Source organism: Hemicordylus capensis, chromosome 2 (assembly GCF_027244095.1).
Source record: "Hemicordylus capensis ecotype Gifberg chromosome 2, rHemCap1.1.pri, whole genome shotgun sequence".
Taxonomy (NCBI): Eukaryota; Metazoa; Chordata; class Lepidosauria; order Squamata; family Cordylidae; genus Hemicordylus; species Hemicordylus capensis.
Window position 1 is genome coordinate 37,220,791 of NC_069658.1, and position 20,447 is coordinate 37,241,237.

A 20,447-nucleotide genomic window follows, 5' to 3' on the forward strand; every position below is an offset into this window, starting at 1 on the left:
CCCTGTGGGCCAGTCCGAGCCTGACTGCAACTCTCATCATCCTCATCCACTTGGGCCATTGTGTTTGGGAATGATGGGAGTTGTAATCCAACAACATCTGGGCATCCACGTTTGTGAACCCCTGCCCTAAAACACAGGTCATTTGAATGAGCAACCAGCTACTGGGCTCCAGTTCATGGCTGCGCACAGGGCCGGCTTTTTCTATGAAGCAAGAGATGCGTAGCATCGGAGCGCCACCCACTGGAGTCTGGGAATGTGCCAATGGAACTTGAAGAAAAACAACAGGCTTTTCTGTCTCTTTCAGGACAGGGAATCCTCTGCAGGCAGCTAAATGGATTCCAAAGTGGATTGCAATGCAAAGACCGACAGACTCACAGAGGTGGGGGTGGGTGGGGTGGCTTCCCTTTGTTCTCCCAGCTGCCCCCTCTGGGCTCTGGCTCAGTCTGAGTCAACAAGTCATCAAGTCAAAACAAAGGGACTCTCTTTGTTTTGCAAAGGGACTCTCAAACTTGACCAGAGACTCTCCTCCTCCCCTTGCTTGCTCTGGGCTAGGAGAAAGGAGACATGGGGAGTGAGCAAGACCACAGGCACAGTCTCATTTCAAAGAAGAAGCATCCTTTATCATTCCTATTTCAAAAACAGTAAGCAGAAATGGAGGGGGTGCTTATGGGGGATGTATGTTTTATGAAATGGGGATATACCAGGCATGGAATCACTCTGTGTCTGTGATTCTGGGGATGGCAGAGTATTGAATGCAAAACATGCAGTGCCTGTAAAATCCAGGGCAAAAATGCAAAAAATGCAGTATGTTTTAGTTGCTTAATGCAGTATAATGTTCAATTTAATTTTCAGTATGATTATTTTGAGTTAATTGAGTAGAATTTACAGGCATAGGTAGGGACTATTTGAGCCAGCGTGGTGTAGTGGTTAGAGTGCTGGACTAGGACTAGGGAGACCCGAGTTCAAATCCCCATTCCACCATAAAACTAGCTGGGTGACTCTGGGCCAGTCACTTCTCTCTCAGCCTAACCTACTTCACAGCGTTGTTGTGAAAGAGAAATTTAAGTATGTAGTACAGCGCTCTGGGCTCCTTGGAGGAAGAGCAGGATATAAATGTCATAATAATCTGTAAGGGACAGAGGAGCCATGAGATTTCATAACCCCATGAGAAATGAACCTGTTCTTCTATATGCCATAAATAATATAGCTTGATAGGCAGATATTTATCTCTTCTCAGCTATCCTGGAGACCTTACTTCTTGTAAAGTCAGAGCCAGAGGTGAGGGGCTGGAGGTGAGATATAATGTTCTTGTGTGCCACACTGTGCATGGCACATTATTTGCGTGTAGGAACATAGGAAGATAGGAAGCTGCCATATATTGAGTCAGACCATTGGTCTATCTAGCTCAGAATTGTCTTCACAGACTGGCAGCAGCTTCTCCAAGGTTGCAGGCAGGAATCTCTCTCAGCCCTATCTTTGGAGAAGCCAGGGAGGAAACTTGAAACCTTCTGCTTTTCCCAGAGCAGCTTCATGCCCTGAAGGGAATCTCTTCTAGTGCTCACACATCAAGTGTCCCATTCATATGCAACCAGAGCGGAGCTAGCTAAGGGGACAAGTCATGCTTGCCAGCACAAGACCAGCTGTCCTCCTATAATATCAGTTTGAATCTGTAACTGACATTTCCACCAGTTCCCCCTAATTGTCCTTTCAAGTGGCAATCACCGAAGCTGATGACAAAGGTGTGCTATCCCTTTAAATGCCACAGGCCTTGGATGGTTCTAAGCCAGGCCTGCCTTCTGACAGCTGGGATGGATTCTTCAGCCTTGAATTTTTCAAACAGGCTTGGCTGCTGTTCCCTGATGGCTTGCTTGAATTCTTGCAGTCCTCAATCTGGTCTCTCTTTATTTTATTTTATTTATTTATTAGATTTATATACCGCCCTTCCAAAATGGCTCAGGGCGGTTCACAACATGATAAAGAATTAAACAAATTAACTATTAAAACTGGGTAGCCATTCCCCAGGTCATCAGTATCTAGCCAGCAATGACTCTCTTCCCTGGTAAACTGACTTCCTGAAAGGGAACAGGCACCTTAGCTCTTTGCCTGCCCTTCCTCCTTCAGCTCTGACTCCATCTTCAGCCTTCTTCCTAAGACTTCCGTCCCATACAGTATCTTCCACCCAATCTGCCTGAAACCCACTAGGACCGGGGAGACCTGAGTTCAAATCCCCATTCAGCCATGAGACTTGCTGGGTGACTCTGGGCCAGTCACTTCTCTCTCAGCCTAACCTACTTCACAGGGTTGTTGTGAGGAGAAACCTAAGTATGTAGTACACCACTCTGGGCTCCTTGGACGAAGAGCGGGATATAAATGCAAAATAATAATAAAATAAAAATAATAATACATAATTATATTATATACAATATTATGTACATAATTACATAAAATCTTTGTGTATTAAATTTTGAATACACACTAATTGTATTCCAAATTTTTATTTTTCACGATAACGAAGGGCGCTCAACAGAGTGTTGCATCTGGGCGCCAGATCCCCTAGAGCCGGCCCTGGCTGCTCACCACAGTCCCTGGGTTTTTAATGGGGAGCTAGAATGCTGGGTGGAGTGGGGTGGGTTGCTGACTATCCAATGTCACACAGGTGGCAAAAATATGCATCCACAGGACACAGGAGGAACTTTTATGGAGTCACAGGGTATCTATCTATCTATCTATCTATCTATCTATCTATCTATCTATCTAATTTTTATACCGCCTGATATGTACATCTCCAGGCAGTCTTTGTGTGTGTTTGTGTGCAACAGTGATGAGCACACAGTCATTTACAGCTGTTTGGCATATTTTCCCCCAAACACGTTTGAAACCTTTACCCTCTTTACTATTTTTCAGCAAATCTGAATTTAAAAGGGGGAGGGAGGGGGTGGAAAGAACATACAAAAGTCTTATTCTGCACATCTTAGAATAAAATGGAAAGAAAAAGCAATAGATTCTGAGCAGAAAAACAGATTTTATCATTCCGATGCTGGTAAACTCTAGATTTGTATCACATTTTTTCCCAGCACAATTTTACCAGCTCTGAAATGACTACAATAAGCAACTGCAAAAATGTTGAAAGCATAAACACAGAGCAATCATATCTGATAATCTAATGTTTAAGAAACATCCTTGCAAAATAAATCAAATATGAACCATTGCCACAGATGGGAAGGGAGGGTTCATGGCAGGAATGCTGGGAGGTGCACACTGGGGGTATATTCATTCCTTTGTAAGGAAGGGGGACACTGTTGGTGTGAGGACTAAGCCTGTCCCCTGTCTCTAGTAAGCCTAGGGAGGCAGGTTTTCTCTTGCCCCACTCACAGTCTTGCTGATTGCAGGCCATTTACTTTATCCTAAAGAACTTGGTAGAGACTACTGATAATCGAACATATACTTGTGTACACTGTTCTATCATTCAGTTTGCATAGTCCGTTCCTGGGATCTTTCCCTTGGTCACACCACAGTGTAATAAAGAGACAGAGCTGAATTTTATGTAGGGGTGCATAGGTGGTGTGCAGAGGCCGCCTGAGCAATATTGTGATACCAGCTTAGTTGTGGATGGAAAATGACCTAACACAATCCAGACTACAACTCAAAACCGAGAAAGATGACTAGCTAGAGTTGCCAACTCTGACTCAAAGCTATTCCTGGATTCTGTCCCCAACCCCCATCCCAGTGCCTTTAACAATAACAAGCATTAAAATCTCCACAATTACTTTCAATAGGTACCTGGAGATTCCATCCCCTTCAATGTTTCTTCAGTAAAAACAGGGACAAGCCTGTGAATGTGGCAGGGTATGGCCAAGCACCTGGAAATCATGGTGTGCAACATGCGTTGGAGATGCAGCTCTTGCATGGCATCAACTCTTAGTACCAGCAACCCTATTGACCACTAGGGGCACTAGGGGAGAGATAGTGAGCAAGACTATCCCCTCTCTGACCGTGCTTTCTCTATGCTACTTCCCCTTTGTTAGATTGATAGTCTCAGATTTCATTCTCTCACCTAGAGAAAGAGACTTCCATCTCCCTTCCCCGCTGCCTGTGTGAAGCTAGCAACCAAACATGTAGGCCTTATCTGTCTCCTTGATGGATTCCCTAAATTATTTATTTTATTTTATTTTATTTTATTTATGTATTTATTATTACTTTTCTATACCACCCTATCCCTCCAAAGGCTTAGCAGTCATGGAATAAGGGGACAGGTTCATGTGTGGATTGGTAACTGAAGGACAGGAAACAGAGCATAGGACTAAATGGGCAGTTTTCAAAATCAAGGGAAGTAGGAAGTGGGGTCCCTCAGAGATTGGTACTGGGACCAGTGCTCTTTAACATGTTCATAAATGATCCAGAAGTTGGGGTAAACAGCAAAGTGGCCAAAATTGCAGATGACAGTAAACTCTTTCAGGTAGTGAAATCCAAAACAGATTGTGAGGAGCTGCAAAAAATCTCTCTAAACTGGGGGAGTCGGCGACAAAATAACAAATGCGGTTCAGTGTAAGCATAAACTGATGCATATTGGAGCAAAAAACCTCAACTTCACATATATGCTGATGGGATATGAGCTATCAGTGAATAACAAGAAGAGAGATCTTGGGGTCGTGGTGGACAGCTCAATGAAAGTGTCCTCTCAGTGTGCAGCAGCTGTGAAAAAAGCCGATTCCATGTTAGGAATCATTAGGAGGGGGATTGAAAATAAAATTGCTAATATTATATGCCCTTATACAAATCTATGGTGCAGCCACATCTGGAGTACTGCGTACAGCTTTGGTCACCGTATCTTAAGAAGGACATTGTAGAACTAGAAAAGGTGCAGAAGAGGGCAACCAAAATGATCAAGGACCCGGAGCACCTTCCTTATGAGTCTAGGCTATAGCATCTGGGGCTCTTTACCTTGGAAAAGAGGTGACTAAGGGGAGACATGATCAAAGTGTATACAATTATGCATGGAATGGATAGGGTGGATAAAGATAAATTTCTCTCTCTCTCACACACAACACTAGAACCAAGGGTCATCCAATGAAACTGAAGGTTGAATGTATTTTTTCCACACAGAGCATAATTAATCGATGGAATTATTTGCCATGGGATGTGGTGATGGCCACCAGCTTGGATGGTTTTAAAGGGGGCTTAGAAAAATTCATGGAGGACCGGTCTATCAATGGCTAGTATTCTAGTGGCTGTGGGCCACCTCCAGCCTCAAAGGCACTATGCCTCTCAATACCAGTTGCAGGGGAGCAACAGCAGGAGAGAGGGCATGCACATACCTCTTACCTGTGGGCTCCCCAGAGGCATCTGGTGGGCCACTGTGTGAAACAGGATGCTGGACTAGATAAGCCTTGGGCCGGATCCAGCCAGGCTGTTCTTATGTTCTTATGATCATGGAGTGTGCTCTGCAGAGTGGCACACCAATGGATGGCAGCTCTTGTACTCACAATTCTCTATTGTTTCCATGTGAGGAGAGCCTGTTGGGTCCCAGTGGCTGGGGATAAGAGGTGAGTGGTTTCACACAACCAGAGAGTCAAGGTAGCAGAGCTCTCCTCTACTCCTGCCTTGGATAAGAGCATGTAAGAAAGCTGGGTTACCTTGTTTTGAGGAACTTGGGTTGGAGGGATTTTTATGAGTTCATATGATCATGCAAATGTGGGTAGCCCAGCTTCTACCCTGATTTTGATGGTTGTGTGAACCAGGCCATTGAATCATGTGCTTGTGTGTGTTAATATAGCTTGCAACATAATGATGAATGAATGAAAAATGCATTTGAGAACTGTCATTATTCTAGATTTACTTGAGAAAACTATCATCATTTTACAGTGGGGTGCCAGCAAAGTTTGCAAAGGAATCAGTCCAACTTGTATGGGTATATGTTTATTTCCAGTTGCCACTGGCTTGTCTGGTGTCTATGCAGGGACAGGCCTTCTCTGTTGCTGCCCTCAGACTCTGCAATGCACTCCCTGCTGAAATAAGAGCCTCCCCATCTCTGAAAACTTTTTAAAAGTCTCTAAAGACTTATTTTTTTCACCCAAGGTTTTTAACTGTACTGTGGTTTTAAACAGTTTTTAATTGTTTTAAGTGGTTTTCATTTTAATCTGTTTTATGTTGTTGTAAATTGCTCAGAGACAGAAGTTTGGGGTGGTCTACAAATTTGCAAAATAAATAAAATAAAATAAATTCCTGTGTATGAATCTTGCCTGTCACACACAAGGAGCAAGTTCATGTATTGTGTCAGCTGTCTGGCCCTCCTGAGATTCTCAATTTAAATGTTAATGGGTTTCATTACCTAGCCAAGGTGTAGTTACTCAGCTCCAATGTATTTCATGCCTTGCCCAGCTCTAATTGGCCCAGGGCCCTGGAGGCATGAAGGTCGGATCTTGTTACCAGTGTGGGACATTTTATGTCTAAAGAATCAAGACTGCTCCCTCCCCCCTCCCCCACTCTGTCTCTCTTATATATGGCTGCACCACATTCATTTTGCCTGATGGCTCTTTAGGAAACTGATGTTCCAGGTCCAGGGCCCTTGAGATCAGTGTTATCTTGGATTATGCAACATGACCTAAATAAAGAATTTGGGAAACTGTAAATTTGAGCCTCGCTTGCATCTGCCTCAGTAATCCTTTATGCTACTTTTTGTACTATGATTTCTACTTCTTTGCAATAAGAAAAATACTGGCTCCCATACTGGGCTTTGAGCTGTGATCCAAGAGAGGGGTGCACTCACTGCTTCTGAATCACGCTGCAGCCCACTGTCACTGCTTCTGATGGTGGTGCTGCTCCGGGGCTACTAAGGAGTGCATTATCACAATTTCTGATACTACTCCCATCATTCCCAATTGGAGTAGCATTTGAAGTGTGACGAATACAAATACGAATATGAATACAAATAAGAATACGATGGATATTTATATACCACTTTTCAACAAAAGTTCCCATATAAGTTCCCATTGTTGAAAAGTGGTATATAAATATCCAGCATATTCTTATTTGTATTTGTATTCGTCACACTTCAAATGCTACTCCAACTGGGAATGATGGGAGTAGTATCAGAAATTGTGATCATGCACTCCTTAGTAGCCCCGGAGCAGATAGATAGATAGATAGATAGATAGATAGATACTGTAGATATAGATATGTGTGTGTGTATAGATAGATAGATTATAGATATAGATATAGATATACACACACACACACATATATACATATACAACCACTGGAGGGATGCTATGCTGGGGTTGAGATTGGATAGGGATAGTTGCTCTCCTCCTGCTAAATAAAGAGAATCACCACTTTTTAAAAGTGCCTCTTTGCTAAGTTAGCAGGGGACGATGCACTCTATAGTAGCCGTGGAGCAGGAAGCAGTGCCAGCAGGCTGCAGAGTGATTTGGAAGATCCCTCTCTTGGATCAGCAGGTCACTGTGCTGTATGGGAGCCACTTTAAATAGGAATGGTCTAAAGAGTATCCAGATTGTGTACACATTTTAGGAACTAGATTGCTTTTTTACATGCTTTCTTGTTTACATGCCTTATGCCCCTATTAGCAAAGGGGAATGCAGCATGTTGGTTGGTTGGTGCTATCAGAGAAATCCCAAGTCTTAAAGCAGATCTTCCTCGCTGTTTGTTTTGTGGCTTCCAAGTGGCCCTAACTACGTGATGGTGGCAGTCATTAAGAAGTCCAAGCTAGCAGATTTAACAGCTCAATCCTCTGCATGCCTGGAAGCAAGTGCCACTATATTCATAAGGGCTGCATAGGGTTACTGTCTTAAACACATTGTTGCAGGGAGCTCAAACTGCAGCCCTCCTGAAGATGTTGGTTTACAACTCCCACCATCTCTGGTTACCGGTCATTGTAACAGGGGATTATGGGACCGGTAGTCTAACAACAGCTGGGGGGGCTATAGTTTGAGACCCCAGTGGGTTGGACTGCGTATACCCAGGAATAGTAAAATCCAGAGGTGAAAACCATTGTAAATAACAAGCCGAAGGATCATATATTCTGAAAAAAAGACAATATGAATAAAACATTAGTGAGAAGCATAATTTAGCTCTTGATATTCACATGCTAATAGCCCAACTTTGCCCTATATTTTCCTATTCCATTGATGAAGTCTATAAATATGTATTTTCCAATCCTAACATATGGCTGATTCTCTTCAGGGAGTGTGCTTGATGATATAATCAGAATATTTTCCCCTGCTCTAGAACAGTGTTTCTCAAACTTTTTGGAGTCAAGGACCGCTAAATTCTTCGTGCAGAGTTTCAAGGACCGCTACATTCTTCATGCGCAGTTTCCCGGACCAGCAGTTAGTAAAGGGGTTTCAAGTCTATCTATCTATCTATCAGACTTCTATACTGTCCCAAACATGCATCTCTGGGCAGTTTAGAATGAAAATAATATAAGCATTAAAATAATTAAATTTGGAATCTTTTGCAAACATGGAATATTAGGGGTTCTTAACCTTGGGTCCCTCAGTTAAACTCCCATAACCCCCAACAACAATGGCATTTGGCCATTATGGCTGGGGATTATGGGAGTAGAAGTCCACCAATGTCTGGGTACCCAAGGTTGAGAACCCCTGAATCTAAAAGCCTGGGTGAACAAATTTGTCTCCAGTATGTCTTCAGTATGTGCGGGGTGGGGGTGGAGGTGCTTCTGATTACTCAGTGGAGAGGGTATGTTGGGCCATTAGAAAAATTCAAAAGCTACATGGGGCCAATGAAAACAACATACAAGCAAGCCCCACTGATGCAAGAGGGAAACAGCGTTCCCTCTCAAGGCACCTTGACCACAACAGGCAGCTGGTTTCAATCAACCAACCTTGGGCTGCAAATAATGAGCATGCAAGAACCAGCAGCCCTTCAAGTGGCGCCCACTGCCATACTTTTTCCTCCATGCCCCCGCACCGCATACAGTTTGAAGCTGTAAAGATAGGGAATAAGATAGATGTAGGAAGATCTCAGCAGCACATGGAGGCAAGACACAAGAAGGGTCCCATGCCTCCGTGATACTCTTCCTCTTCCGTGCCATGTGCAAAATTGAGGAAGTGAGTGCCTTGATTTCAGTTGGGGGGGGGGTTGACTCCCAGTCAGGGACCGGCACTCAAGCCTTCGGGGACCGGCAGCGGTCCAGGGACCGGTGGTTGAGAAACACTGCTCTAGAAAATACAACAGCATACAGCAGATTTCATCCTTTTCTGACAGCTGAGTTACAGCTAGAAGAATTCTTTTGGTGTACAGGGGCGTAACTATAATAGGGCAAGGGGAGACAGTTGTCTGGAGGCCCCCCCCGAGGCAAGTCACATGACTGACTCCCCCAGCCACGCACACCTGCCCAGGCTTCCTTCAGTTGTATTCATCCTCCGAAATTGATGTGAGTGTTAAGACCTGGAGCTACCAGAACAGCATGTCTTTCTCTAGTACCATTACATGACTTGCATCGTCCACAATTTACAAAACCAGTTTTAAAATAATTTAGGATGATGTTCTATTGTGGCACATAGGTTATATAGATATATAAACATATAGATATATAGATATATAAATTTTACTATGCTTTTTGTTACCACTATTCAGCCTCATTTAAGATTTCTTTATTTCATGGGCTGAGCTTCAGTGAGCAGGGGCCCATTTTAGAATCTTGTCTCTGGGCCCACTCTCACCTTGCTATGCCCATGGTGTAGCTGAAGAAATGTTTGTGAGGGGACAATCCTAAGTATGTTTACTCTGAAGAAAGACTCATAGAGATCAACAGGACTTAATTTCTAGCAAGCCAAAATCTTTTACATTGAAACATAAGTGATTGCCAGTGTAGCAGATCTTGGCACACAGTGCAGCCAAAACACCTGAGACACTACAGGTGAAACTCAGAAAATTAGAATATTGTGCAAAAGTCCATTAATTTCAGTAATGCAAATTAAAAGGTGAAACTGATATATGAGACAGACGCATTACATGCAAAGCGAGATAAGTCAAGCCTTAATTTGTTATAATTGTGATGATCATGGCGTACAGCTCATGAAAACCCCAAATCCACAATCCCAGAAAATTAGAATATTACATGGAACCAAGAAGACAAGGATTGTAGAATAGAACAATATCGGACCTCTGAAAAGTATAAGCATGCATATGTATTCAGTACTTGGTTTGGGCCCCTTTTGCAGCAATTACTGCCTCAGTGCGGCGTGGCATGGATGCTATCAGCCTGTGGCACTGATGAGGTGTTATGGAAGACCAGGATGCTTCATTAGCGGCCTTCAGCAATTCTGCATTGTTTGGTCTCATGTCTCTCATCCTTCTCTTGGCAATGCCCCATAGATTCTCTATGGGGTCAGGTCAGGCGAGTTTGCTGGCCAATCAAGCACAGTATACTGTATACTTTTCAGAGGTCCGATATTGTTCTATTCTTCAATCCTTGTCTTCTTGGTTCCATGTAATATTCTAATTTTCTGAGATTGTGGATTTGGGGTTTTCATGAGCTGTACGCCATGATCATCACAATTATAACAAATTAAGGCTTGACTTATCTTGCTTTGCATGTAATGCGTCTGTCTCATATATCAGTTTCACCTTTTAATTTGCATTACTGAAATTAATGGACTTTTGCACGATATCCTAATTTTCCGAGTTTCACCTGTATATTACTTGATATGAACACAAATCTATGAGCTAAAGGACAGAAAGAATGAAGGCTGAGCAGAAGCCTATTTGGGTTTGAACTGGTTTGACCCATTTGACACCCTTCAGAGCTGGTGGAGGTTGAGGTGAGGTCGAAGTAAGGCAGACTGGGCCTCAGTTTCACTTCAGCCCCCTCTAAAATGGCTTACTGGGACCAGCAGGGGACAGGAGTGAAGCCTGCATTCTCCCTTTTTGAACCCTGAAAAGGCTCTGGGATTTCTAGTCTTTTCTGAGACTACAACAATGGCCACAGCCTCAAAAAAGACTACAAATCCCAGACGCACCCATCCCATTTCTGGACTACATGGGAAAGGAGGAGGAAAGGCCTTTTAAAAATCAAGCCATAGAAGGTGGCTGCCTTCTCCCTTGTGCAAGGAGTGAGAGGTAGACTGGAGGCTTTTCTGTGACGACTACGACTATGACTACGAATATTTATATACCGCTTTTCAACCAAAGTTCTCAAAATAAATACATAAATAAGATGGTCCCCTGTTCCCAAAGGGCTAACAATCTAAAAAGAAACATAAGGTAGACACCAGCAACAGCCACTGGAGTGATGCTGTGTTGGGGTTGAATGGGGCCAGTTTTCTTGTCCCCTGATGGACTAGTAAATGGTTTTAGGGGTGGGGGTGGAGTTGTGGAAGAAAAACATAGGAAGCTGTTTTTTACCGAGTCAGACCATTGGTCCATCTAGCTCAGTACTGTCTACACTGACTAACGGTGACTCTCCAAGGCTTCAGGCAAGTGTTTTCCCCAGCCCCCTGGAGATGCCATGGATTGAATCTGGGCCCATATGCATGCAAAGCAGATGCTCTACCACTGAACTATCGCCTGACCCCATGAAGCAAAGAGTTGAGGCATCAAAGCATTCAGCTCAGAGCAAAGTAAGCCCCCTCAAAGAGGGGCCAAATCAAATCGAGGCACCTTAGGAAGCTCCAAAGGGGTCCCTGAAGCAAAGCAGGGCTGCTTTGCACAAGCCTAAGAGGAACCCTAGCCAGGTCATTCTTGGTGAGCTGCCTAATATGGAACCAGAAGAGTGGTTCATGAAGCTCAGTGTTGTCTACACCAGGGATTCTCAATGTTGGGTCCCCAGATGTTATTGGACTTCAACTCCCATAATCCCCAGCCCCAGTTGCCTTTGGTTGGGAATTATGGGAGTTGAAGTCCAATAACATCTGAGGACCCAATGCTGAGGATCCCTGGTCTACACTAACTGGCAGTAGCTCTCCACGATTACAGATGGAATCTTTCCCAATCCTACCTGGAGATGCCAAGGACGGAACCTGGGATCTTCTGTATGCAAAGCAGATGTTCTACCACTGAGCTACAACCCCAATGCCTGTGCATGAGTTGCACCATTTGTACCAGTTGCAATCTATTGGGGGGGAAATAGGCTCACAAGTTGCAACACAACATTCTGATGACTGGGGTGACCAGAGATGAAGCAGAGAAACAAGAAACTCCTCTTGACAGGTTTCAGCTACTGCTGCAAGCATGAGCTGCACTGAGAATTTTGGGAAGGGTACTTAGGCCAGAGCTACACATGCCAAGAAGAAAAATGCTGGTGAGAGGGGAAAACAAAAACAGGGGTAGGGGAAATAATAGGCAGAGTTTATTTAGGGTGGGCAGGCACATGTGTTCACTGGTTCCTCACACTATTTATAAACAACACAGGGCTTATGCTAAGCCATGTTTTATACTACATAAACGGTAGGTGCAGCCCAACCCCATCAACAAGCAACTTACTCCAGAATTTTCTAAGAGAAAGAAAGAAAGATGGAGGGGGAAATGAGAATGAATAGAAAGTGGAAGAGACAGATGGGGAGGGAGGAGAAATAAGAAGGGAAGGAACAGGCCACCCAAGATGAAGTATGACTTTGGTATCCCCAGAATACGTCATATTCTATAATCTACAGAATACAGTTTTAACTGAATGTGGGGGTGGCAGTTGGTGCTGTCAGAGGTGCGGGGGTTGGCAGTGAGGAAGGAGATTATACCACTTAAAATCTGCAAGACTGCTGCTGCTGCCCTGCACCACTACCCAGCCACCTGAGAGGTCAGCCTGATGCCCGCCCAGGAATTCCTAGGTGACTGCCTAGGTCTGCCTAATGGATGGGCTGACCCTGGGAAGAAAAGAAGAGGAAGCAGGAAAAATTGAGGTGCACTGCAAAGAATTGGAGAGAGCAGGAGAAGGCTTTAGCACACTTTTTGCAAAAGGTTATGAAGACTGAAAGGAATATCTATCTATCTATCTATCTATCTATCTATCTATCTATCTATCTATCTAAGGTGTACCTGTCGTTAATTCCATGTGTGGCAGGGGGAGAGAAAAGTGCGGTGAACAGGCTTGTGGGAGAGATGGGAAAGTTGGTGGGGGGGGCGGTGGCGGTGGCAGTGGCAGTGGCAGTGGCAGTGGCGGGTGGGTGCGCGCGCAGGGAAAGAAAATGGCAGCTCCAGTGGGCAGGCGGGTGGGCAGGGGGAGAACTAGCGGCGCAGATGCTCTGTGCCCAGCCCAGCTAGTTCATCTTTATTTTCTGTTACTTTTTCTCCTCTATTTCTTTTAAAGAAAGAACCTTCTTCCATAGGCCCAACTGCACAGAACCCAAGCTTCCACTGCACAGTTTTCTTGCACTGCACAAAATGTGTCCAGCTGCCAGTTAGAAAAGATCTTGAAACAACCCAATGGTCTATATACTTAGTGTTCATACCAAAAGCACACATCCTTTTGCTAAAAAAGTGTAGTAAAATTGTCTTGTGCTGAGAACACTGTTAAAGTTTTTGTGAGGTATATAAAAAGAAAATAATCACAATGACTTTTCTTTAGAGGTTTATTTTCACCCAAGATTTTTGCTAAATCTTGCCTCCTCTCCCGTCACTAACATCTCTCCCAGCTTCTGATATCTGAAATGGTGTCTCTGCTTTGGAGGCCATCACTCGTCCTTTCACCATTGTGCAGATCTTGAATAATTGTACAGCAGACACTTGCAACCTGCCGTCGACCACAAGCACAGATCAGCCGCCACAGCTAAAAGGATGAAATGATTTCAGCTTATTAGCTGTAAAACTCACTAAGTTTAAAAGCAAACAAAGGGTAGATCGGCAAAAGGAAAAACTTCCTGTTGCCCACAAGGAACACATCTGCTTGCCACACATACAGTAAGGCAGAATAAGAACTGAAAACACCTTGCAGTAACGTCACAGATCATCCTCCTCTCCATTTTTCAAGAACAACCTACAGCCAACAGAATTTAGACAGGCTGCAGCCCACCTCTCCAGCATGTAGCTTGATTTATTAATTCAAGAGATCTCTGAATTGTTTTTTTTTTAAAGTTCATAAATCTTCCAGTCAAATGCTTTGGGCCCTTCCACCAATGGTATTTCCAAGTAATTTATCTTTGTCCTGAGTATGTTTCTAACCTATTCTGCTTATCTGCTTTGGAACAAACTCAAAACTAATCTGCTGTCATTTGGGTGGCTCCAGAGTTCATTTATCAGTATTTTCTTCTATTTCAGTGAAAAACTGACAGGTCAGCAGTTAAAGAGTTCAAGTGTGTCCAACATCAACATGAAATGAAGTAATCAGAAAGACCATTTATACTAACAATACAACAATACAGGAATCCAAGAACACAAATCAGAGAATAGATAATGATAGTACCGTAAGCATAGAACAGTTGATTGGAAGAGACATCAAGAAAATCTAGTACAATCCCTATCTGAGGGTTGGCTCACATTCACCAACTGATGACTTGCACATGTAACTGTGTGTATGTGTGTCCCTCTGTTAGATGGAGAGTGAGTTGAATTATTTTTGGCACTAATGGGTTGCCTAGTGGTTTGCTATAGTAGACAGAATGAGGGACAGAAATTCTGAGGAGAGATTCTGATTGAGAGAATAAAGAAGATCTTTAGGAGAAGCTAGATTTCTCGAGAAGCTGAGTTTATGAAGTGCATGAGACAGAAAGAGCTGAAGGGACAGAGACCAAAAGGCTGGAAGGAAAGGTGAGCAGTGGCTTTCTACTATCCAACAACCATAGGGCCAGTAATTGGAAATTGAGGCTGGAAGCTGCAGACAAGCATAGAATCTACTTTCTTTTTCCATCTTTTGGAATCCAAACCTTTATCCAACACCTTTTGGTTTAAAATGAGAGTTAAGCTGATCTATCTATCTATCTAGCTAGCTATCTATCATATTTCCATACTGCCTGATATGTATATCTCTTTACATTTTCCCTTGTGCTATAAGAAGAATGGAAATTGTAAGATAAGGTGCCCATCTTAACTTCTGTGCCATATAAGCTTGTACAGCTATATGTAAATGATGGCTTTAGAAATGAAGCTCCATGCACCCACATTTTGCCTTGGTCTTTCAGTGGGACATTTTGCTGGGGAGGCATGCATCCAGGCAGACATTTAATATGTGCAGTTTCCCTAATCACTTCCTAGAGATGCCCCTGATGAATTTCTGCCTCATTCATCTCTGATCAAGGCAAAGTGTGGCTGCATGAACCCTTATTTCTAAAGCCATAATCATATACCAGACTGTGCAGAGTCTTCACAGCTTATATGGCATGGAAGTTAAGATGGACAGTTTAACTAGGGATGTGCACGAAATGGTTCAGTGCCTCCGTTGAGAAGCAATGAAACAGCTAGGGCACCCGCAGTCGAACTGGTTCAGTGGGGCTCCCTTAAGAAACAGGTAAGCAGCTCCTTACCTGCTCTGCTGCTGCCCCACCACTTTTTCGGGCATGGTGTTCGCTCTAGCAAAAGCTGCAACGGCTGTGGTGCTGTTCCATGCGGCCTATGTGTGTGGTGAGCTCAGCGTCTGGAAAAGCAGTGGGGCGGTAGCAGAGCAGGTAAGGACCTGCTTACCTGCTTCTTAAGGGAACATGCCTGCATGAGTCATTCGTGCACATCCTAACCTTAACTTGCCATTTCCATTCTTTTTAGAGCACGAGTGAAAATGTGATGCAACTTAACTTTCATTTTAAACCGAAGGTTTTTGTATTACTGAATTCCCAGGTGTTTTAAAAAGGGGGACATGATTAGATTTATAAATTGATTTATAAAATAGTATGGTTTAACAATATTACATTTCTTTTAATTGTTTCTGAATTTATTTCTGTGTTGGTCTCTGGAGTGTGGACTCTGGCATAATAATGGATAATTACACATGTATGAATATGCACACATGGATTTAACACCAGAGAACTTCCATTTTACCTCACATCCCTTCAAAGGCAAAGCTTTCCTATGTAGTCATTTGCACACTGAGCTGCCAATCAAATGTACAGTGAGTAAGCCAGTATATAGACAGCAAGTGATTTACATGTGTAAAATGAGGTGGAACCCTTGCCTATTCACTTTCCTTGTAGATTAGTCTATATAACAGATGAACACACACTAAAGTAGAAAATACATGTGCTGCATATGAAATATGAAGAGTACATATGGCATTTTCAGCTCTGTTTCATTTGTGCACACACACAAAAGTGGAAGGCCAGTTGAATTTTCCTCACCCACACTTAAAAGGGGGCTAAAAATATATGCATGCGTTCTTCACATTTGATTCACAGAGAGTATGTTTTGTACAGGGCCAGCCTGATATCAACATTTTTTCAGTGATGTTTAATCTTTGAAAGTTATTTATATCTTTCAAAGTGTGGGGTTCCATAAGGCTCCATACTTTTGTCTCCAATGCTTTTTAACATCTACATGAAACCGCTGGGAGAGATCATCAGGAAGTTTGGTCTGAGATGCTGTCAATATGCTGATGACACCCAGATCTATTTCTCCTTACCAACCTCATCAGGAAATGGAATGACCTTCCTAAGTGCCTGCCTGGAGGCAATATTGGGCTGGATGAGGGATAACAGGCTGAAGATTAATCCAAACAAGTTGGAGGTGCTGTCTGTAGGGGGGTGGGATCCAGGAAATGGGTCTGCCTGTTCTGGATGGGGTTATACTCCCCTTAAAAGATCAGGTTTGTAGTCTGGGAGTGCTCCTGGATCCCCAACTCTCCCTGGTTTCTCATGTTGAAGCTGTGGCCAGGAGTGCTTTTTATCAGCTTCAGCTGATATGCCAGATACGTCCATTTCTGGCGACAAATGACCTTAAAAGTCTTGACTACTGTAATGCACTCTACGTGGGGCTGCCTTTGTATGTAGTTTTTGGAAACTACAATTGGTACAAAATGTGGCAGCCAGACTGGTCTGGGTTTACTCGAGGGGACCATATAACACTGATTCTAAAAGAACTGCATTGGTTGCTGTCATGTTCCGAATGAAATACAAAGTACTGGTTATCACCTATAAAGACCTTAACGACCTAGGTCCAGGGTACTTAAGAGAGCGCCTTCTCTGTCGTGAACCCTATTGCCTATTAAGATCATGTGAAGAAGTCTGTTTATGGTTGCCGCAAACTCGTTTGGTGGCAGCTTGAGACCAGGCCTTCTCTGTGGTTGCCCCAGGGCTTTGAAACGCGTTCCCTGCTGAAATAAGAGCATCTCCTTCTCTGTTTGTTTTTAGGAGGACCCTGAAGACGTACCTATTTCCCCAGACTTTTAACTGAAACCAAATTTAAAATTTTCATGTGTTTTTATGTATTATAATTTTTATCTTTTTAAAATGAATTTTAAAAGTTTTATATTTTGTATTGTGTTTTAATTCTGTACACTGCCCAGAAATTTCTATATTAGGTGCTATATGATTTCAATCAGTCAGTCAGTCAGTCATATCTAAAGACTGTACTTGCTGTTTCTGCCAACAAGGAATGAACATAAAGGGTTGAATTAGCCCTTTATGCTACAGTTGAACAAGAGTGTGAGGTGTGAATGGTGGTGGTGATGGTGGTGGTGGAGGAACAAATGTTCCTGGGCCCTGAGGGAGGGAACCTGCTGGCTGGGTGACAATATGATCCTCTGTGAAGGAGGAGGAGGAGGAGGTGGGGGGGAGGGCGGTGGGGGAAAATTGCTGCTGTATTCTATCTAGCAAGCTTTTATGTTTTGTCAATTAGAAGTTTATCCCTGTGGGGATCCTGTAGAGAGTGTGGAGGGTAGCATCAGAAAGGAACAGAAGGGAAAAGAGAATTGAGTTGTTTCTGAATAAAGCTTAGCTAAACAAACATAAGACTGCTTTGTCCTTAAGAGGGAAGCAGCCATATAACAAGAGCCCATATTCACTTTGTGTTCGAAGACTCACTTCAGCCTTGCTAAATCTCTGAGCCTGAGTAGAATTTTCTCCAGGTTACAGGGTCAAGTTTCCTTTTGTTTGTTTAATTTCTTTTTACTGTATTTATTGCTTTGCTTTTATGCTTTGATTAAGGAAGAAGCTGTACTTCACGGAGGCTTTCAGTATTGCACTGGACATTACTGTAGGAGAAGTCAGCTATGGATGGAAACAGCAGAGAGACTGGATGTTTGGATAATTGCATTTAAACATGAAGAAAACCTTTATTTATGATCCTCAGATATACAAAAAACAAAACCCAGAACACCCCCTGGTAGCATTGTACAATCCAGTGAATACAATAGGTCAAGTTAAAAAATAATACCTGTCGCATACAGGATTGAATCAAATCTCATTGGAGGTCATTTGTTGCCTAGTTGTAATTATTATTATTTATTCGATTTCTATACCGCCCTTCCAAAAATGGCTCAGGGTGGTTTACACAGAGTAATAATAAATAAATTAGATGGATCCCTGTCCCCAAAGGGCTCACAATCTAAAAAGAAACATAAGATAGATACCAGCAACAGTCACTGGATGTACTGTGCTGGGGGTGGATAGGGCCAGTTACTCTCCCCCTGCTAAATGAAGAGAATTGCCACGTTAAAAGGTGCCTCTTTGCCAAGTTAGCAGGGGTAATGGCTGCCAAACAAAAACTAGCTACCTTTCGGGTAGTGATCGCAAAGCGACCAGAGAGGAGAAACTGAGAGTAGTAAGATTATCCACTTTAAGCATGTCTTTCCCAGCTTCGTGGCTTTTTAATCTCTGAGAGCTGTTTGGGTCAAAACATTTCTTGCCATTCCAGGGTGTGGGCTGCAGCAGCTCTTTGACCCTATTATTTTGCAATTTGAAATAAAACCATCTCGGTGCCTCACTTAATCCCTAAACTGGAGTCTGCATTAAATCAGAGACGACAGTTAACAGCCAGAAGGGCTTATTACAGTGATATGTGAACATAAAAGGCATGAGCGGAAGCAAGCTGGTGGCTCCTTGAGCTCTCTCTTACTTTCCTTTCCACTTTAAATAAGCTGCAATCCACTGGGAAGTGCCTTCAGCAGCACTCCAAGCCAAGATTTACTGGTGACTGAAGTGCAATTAAGCTATTAAGCAATATAATAAAACACGCCTGTTCTGTAGGGTGGAGGGAGGGAGATCCAGCATGCAAAAAGCCTCTCCATAAACACAGTCCAGATCTTATAGTTCAAAAGCATCCAACCCACATGAAGGAGGCAAACTGGGATCCCCAACAGCCCCACAGGCAAACTTGAAACTTGGCCTAGATGTATCAAAGGGAGGTTAGAAATTGTTGTGACTGCAGGTTTAAATGAGGACCAAATGAATGAGAGAGAGAAACTTGGATAACAAGAAAGAAGAGTTTCCATCACAACATTGGCTCAGTTGCGTGGGCTCATCATTCAAGCTCTTCCTGCAATTCCTAAAGCCGTGTGTGTGTGTGTGTGTGTGTGTGTGAGAAACCTAGGTCCCCAGATGACATTGTACTACAACTCCCAACATTCCCAGCCACAATGGCCATCAGCCATTGTGTCTGAGAATAATTTTATTTATTTACTTCCTTTATTTATATTTTTGTATGCCACCCCTTCCAGCACACTACTTCTCGGGGCAGCACACAACATTAATAAAACAGATACAATGTAACATAAGAGACTAATAAAATAATGCAAACAGTAGTCCAGCAACATCTGGGGACACACATTTGAGAACTGCAGCCCTAGCACAAAGCTCTGTAAGGGAGTGTATCTCAATTATATCATCACAGCACATAAGAAGGCTGTTCACACAATCAGGCTAATCCAGCCTGCGGCTGCCCAGCCAAAGTTAGGCTGATCGTGAGAAGCAGCAGGATCCTCACGGATCCCAACACTTCCCATCCACCTAACCCTCTTAAGGAACCCGTCTTTTAGCCAGGGCTAAGGATGTGCTTGCACCCTTACCCCGGCTACTGAGTATTGAGTGTCTCCTCGGGCTGAATTCAGCATGAGGAGACACAGAGATGGATACATAGAGCACCCGTCTGACAGGGGAATCTCCAATGCAACCTGATGGTCACGCATTGCATTGTGGGATATCTGGAGGCTGGAACAAGAAGTTCCAGACCCAGATCCCTCTGTCCTGCTCCGGGTCTCACGGAGCTGCATGAAGCAGGGCTGCCGTGTGGGAGGCGTGCCAACAATGGACGGTTTGGTCATCTGGGGGGAAGGTAGGTTAAGATTAGCTCCCCGCCGTGTCCTCCTGGCCCACCCCTGGTGATCGAATAATCAGGATTATGAGAATCACCTCATAAACTAGTCATTTGGGTTTGAATAATAGGATTCTAGCACTGTAGAAATTTAGGCTAAGTTTTTTATGGAGATCAAACTGTGAGAAATTTACTGTGGTTCAAGTGTTAGACTAGGACCAGGGAGACCCAAATTCAAATCCCTGTTCAGCCATGAAACTCACTGGGTGACTCTGGGCCAGTCACTTATCTCTCAGCCTGAACTA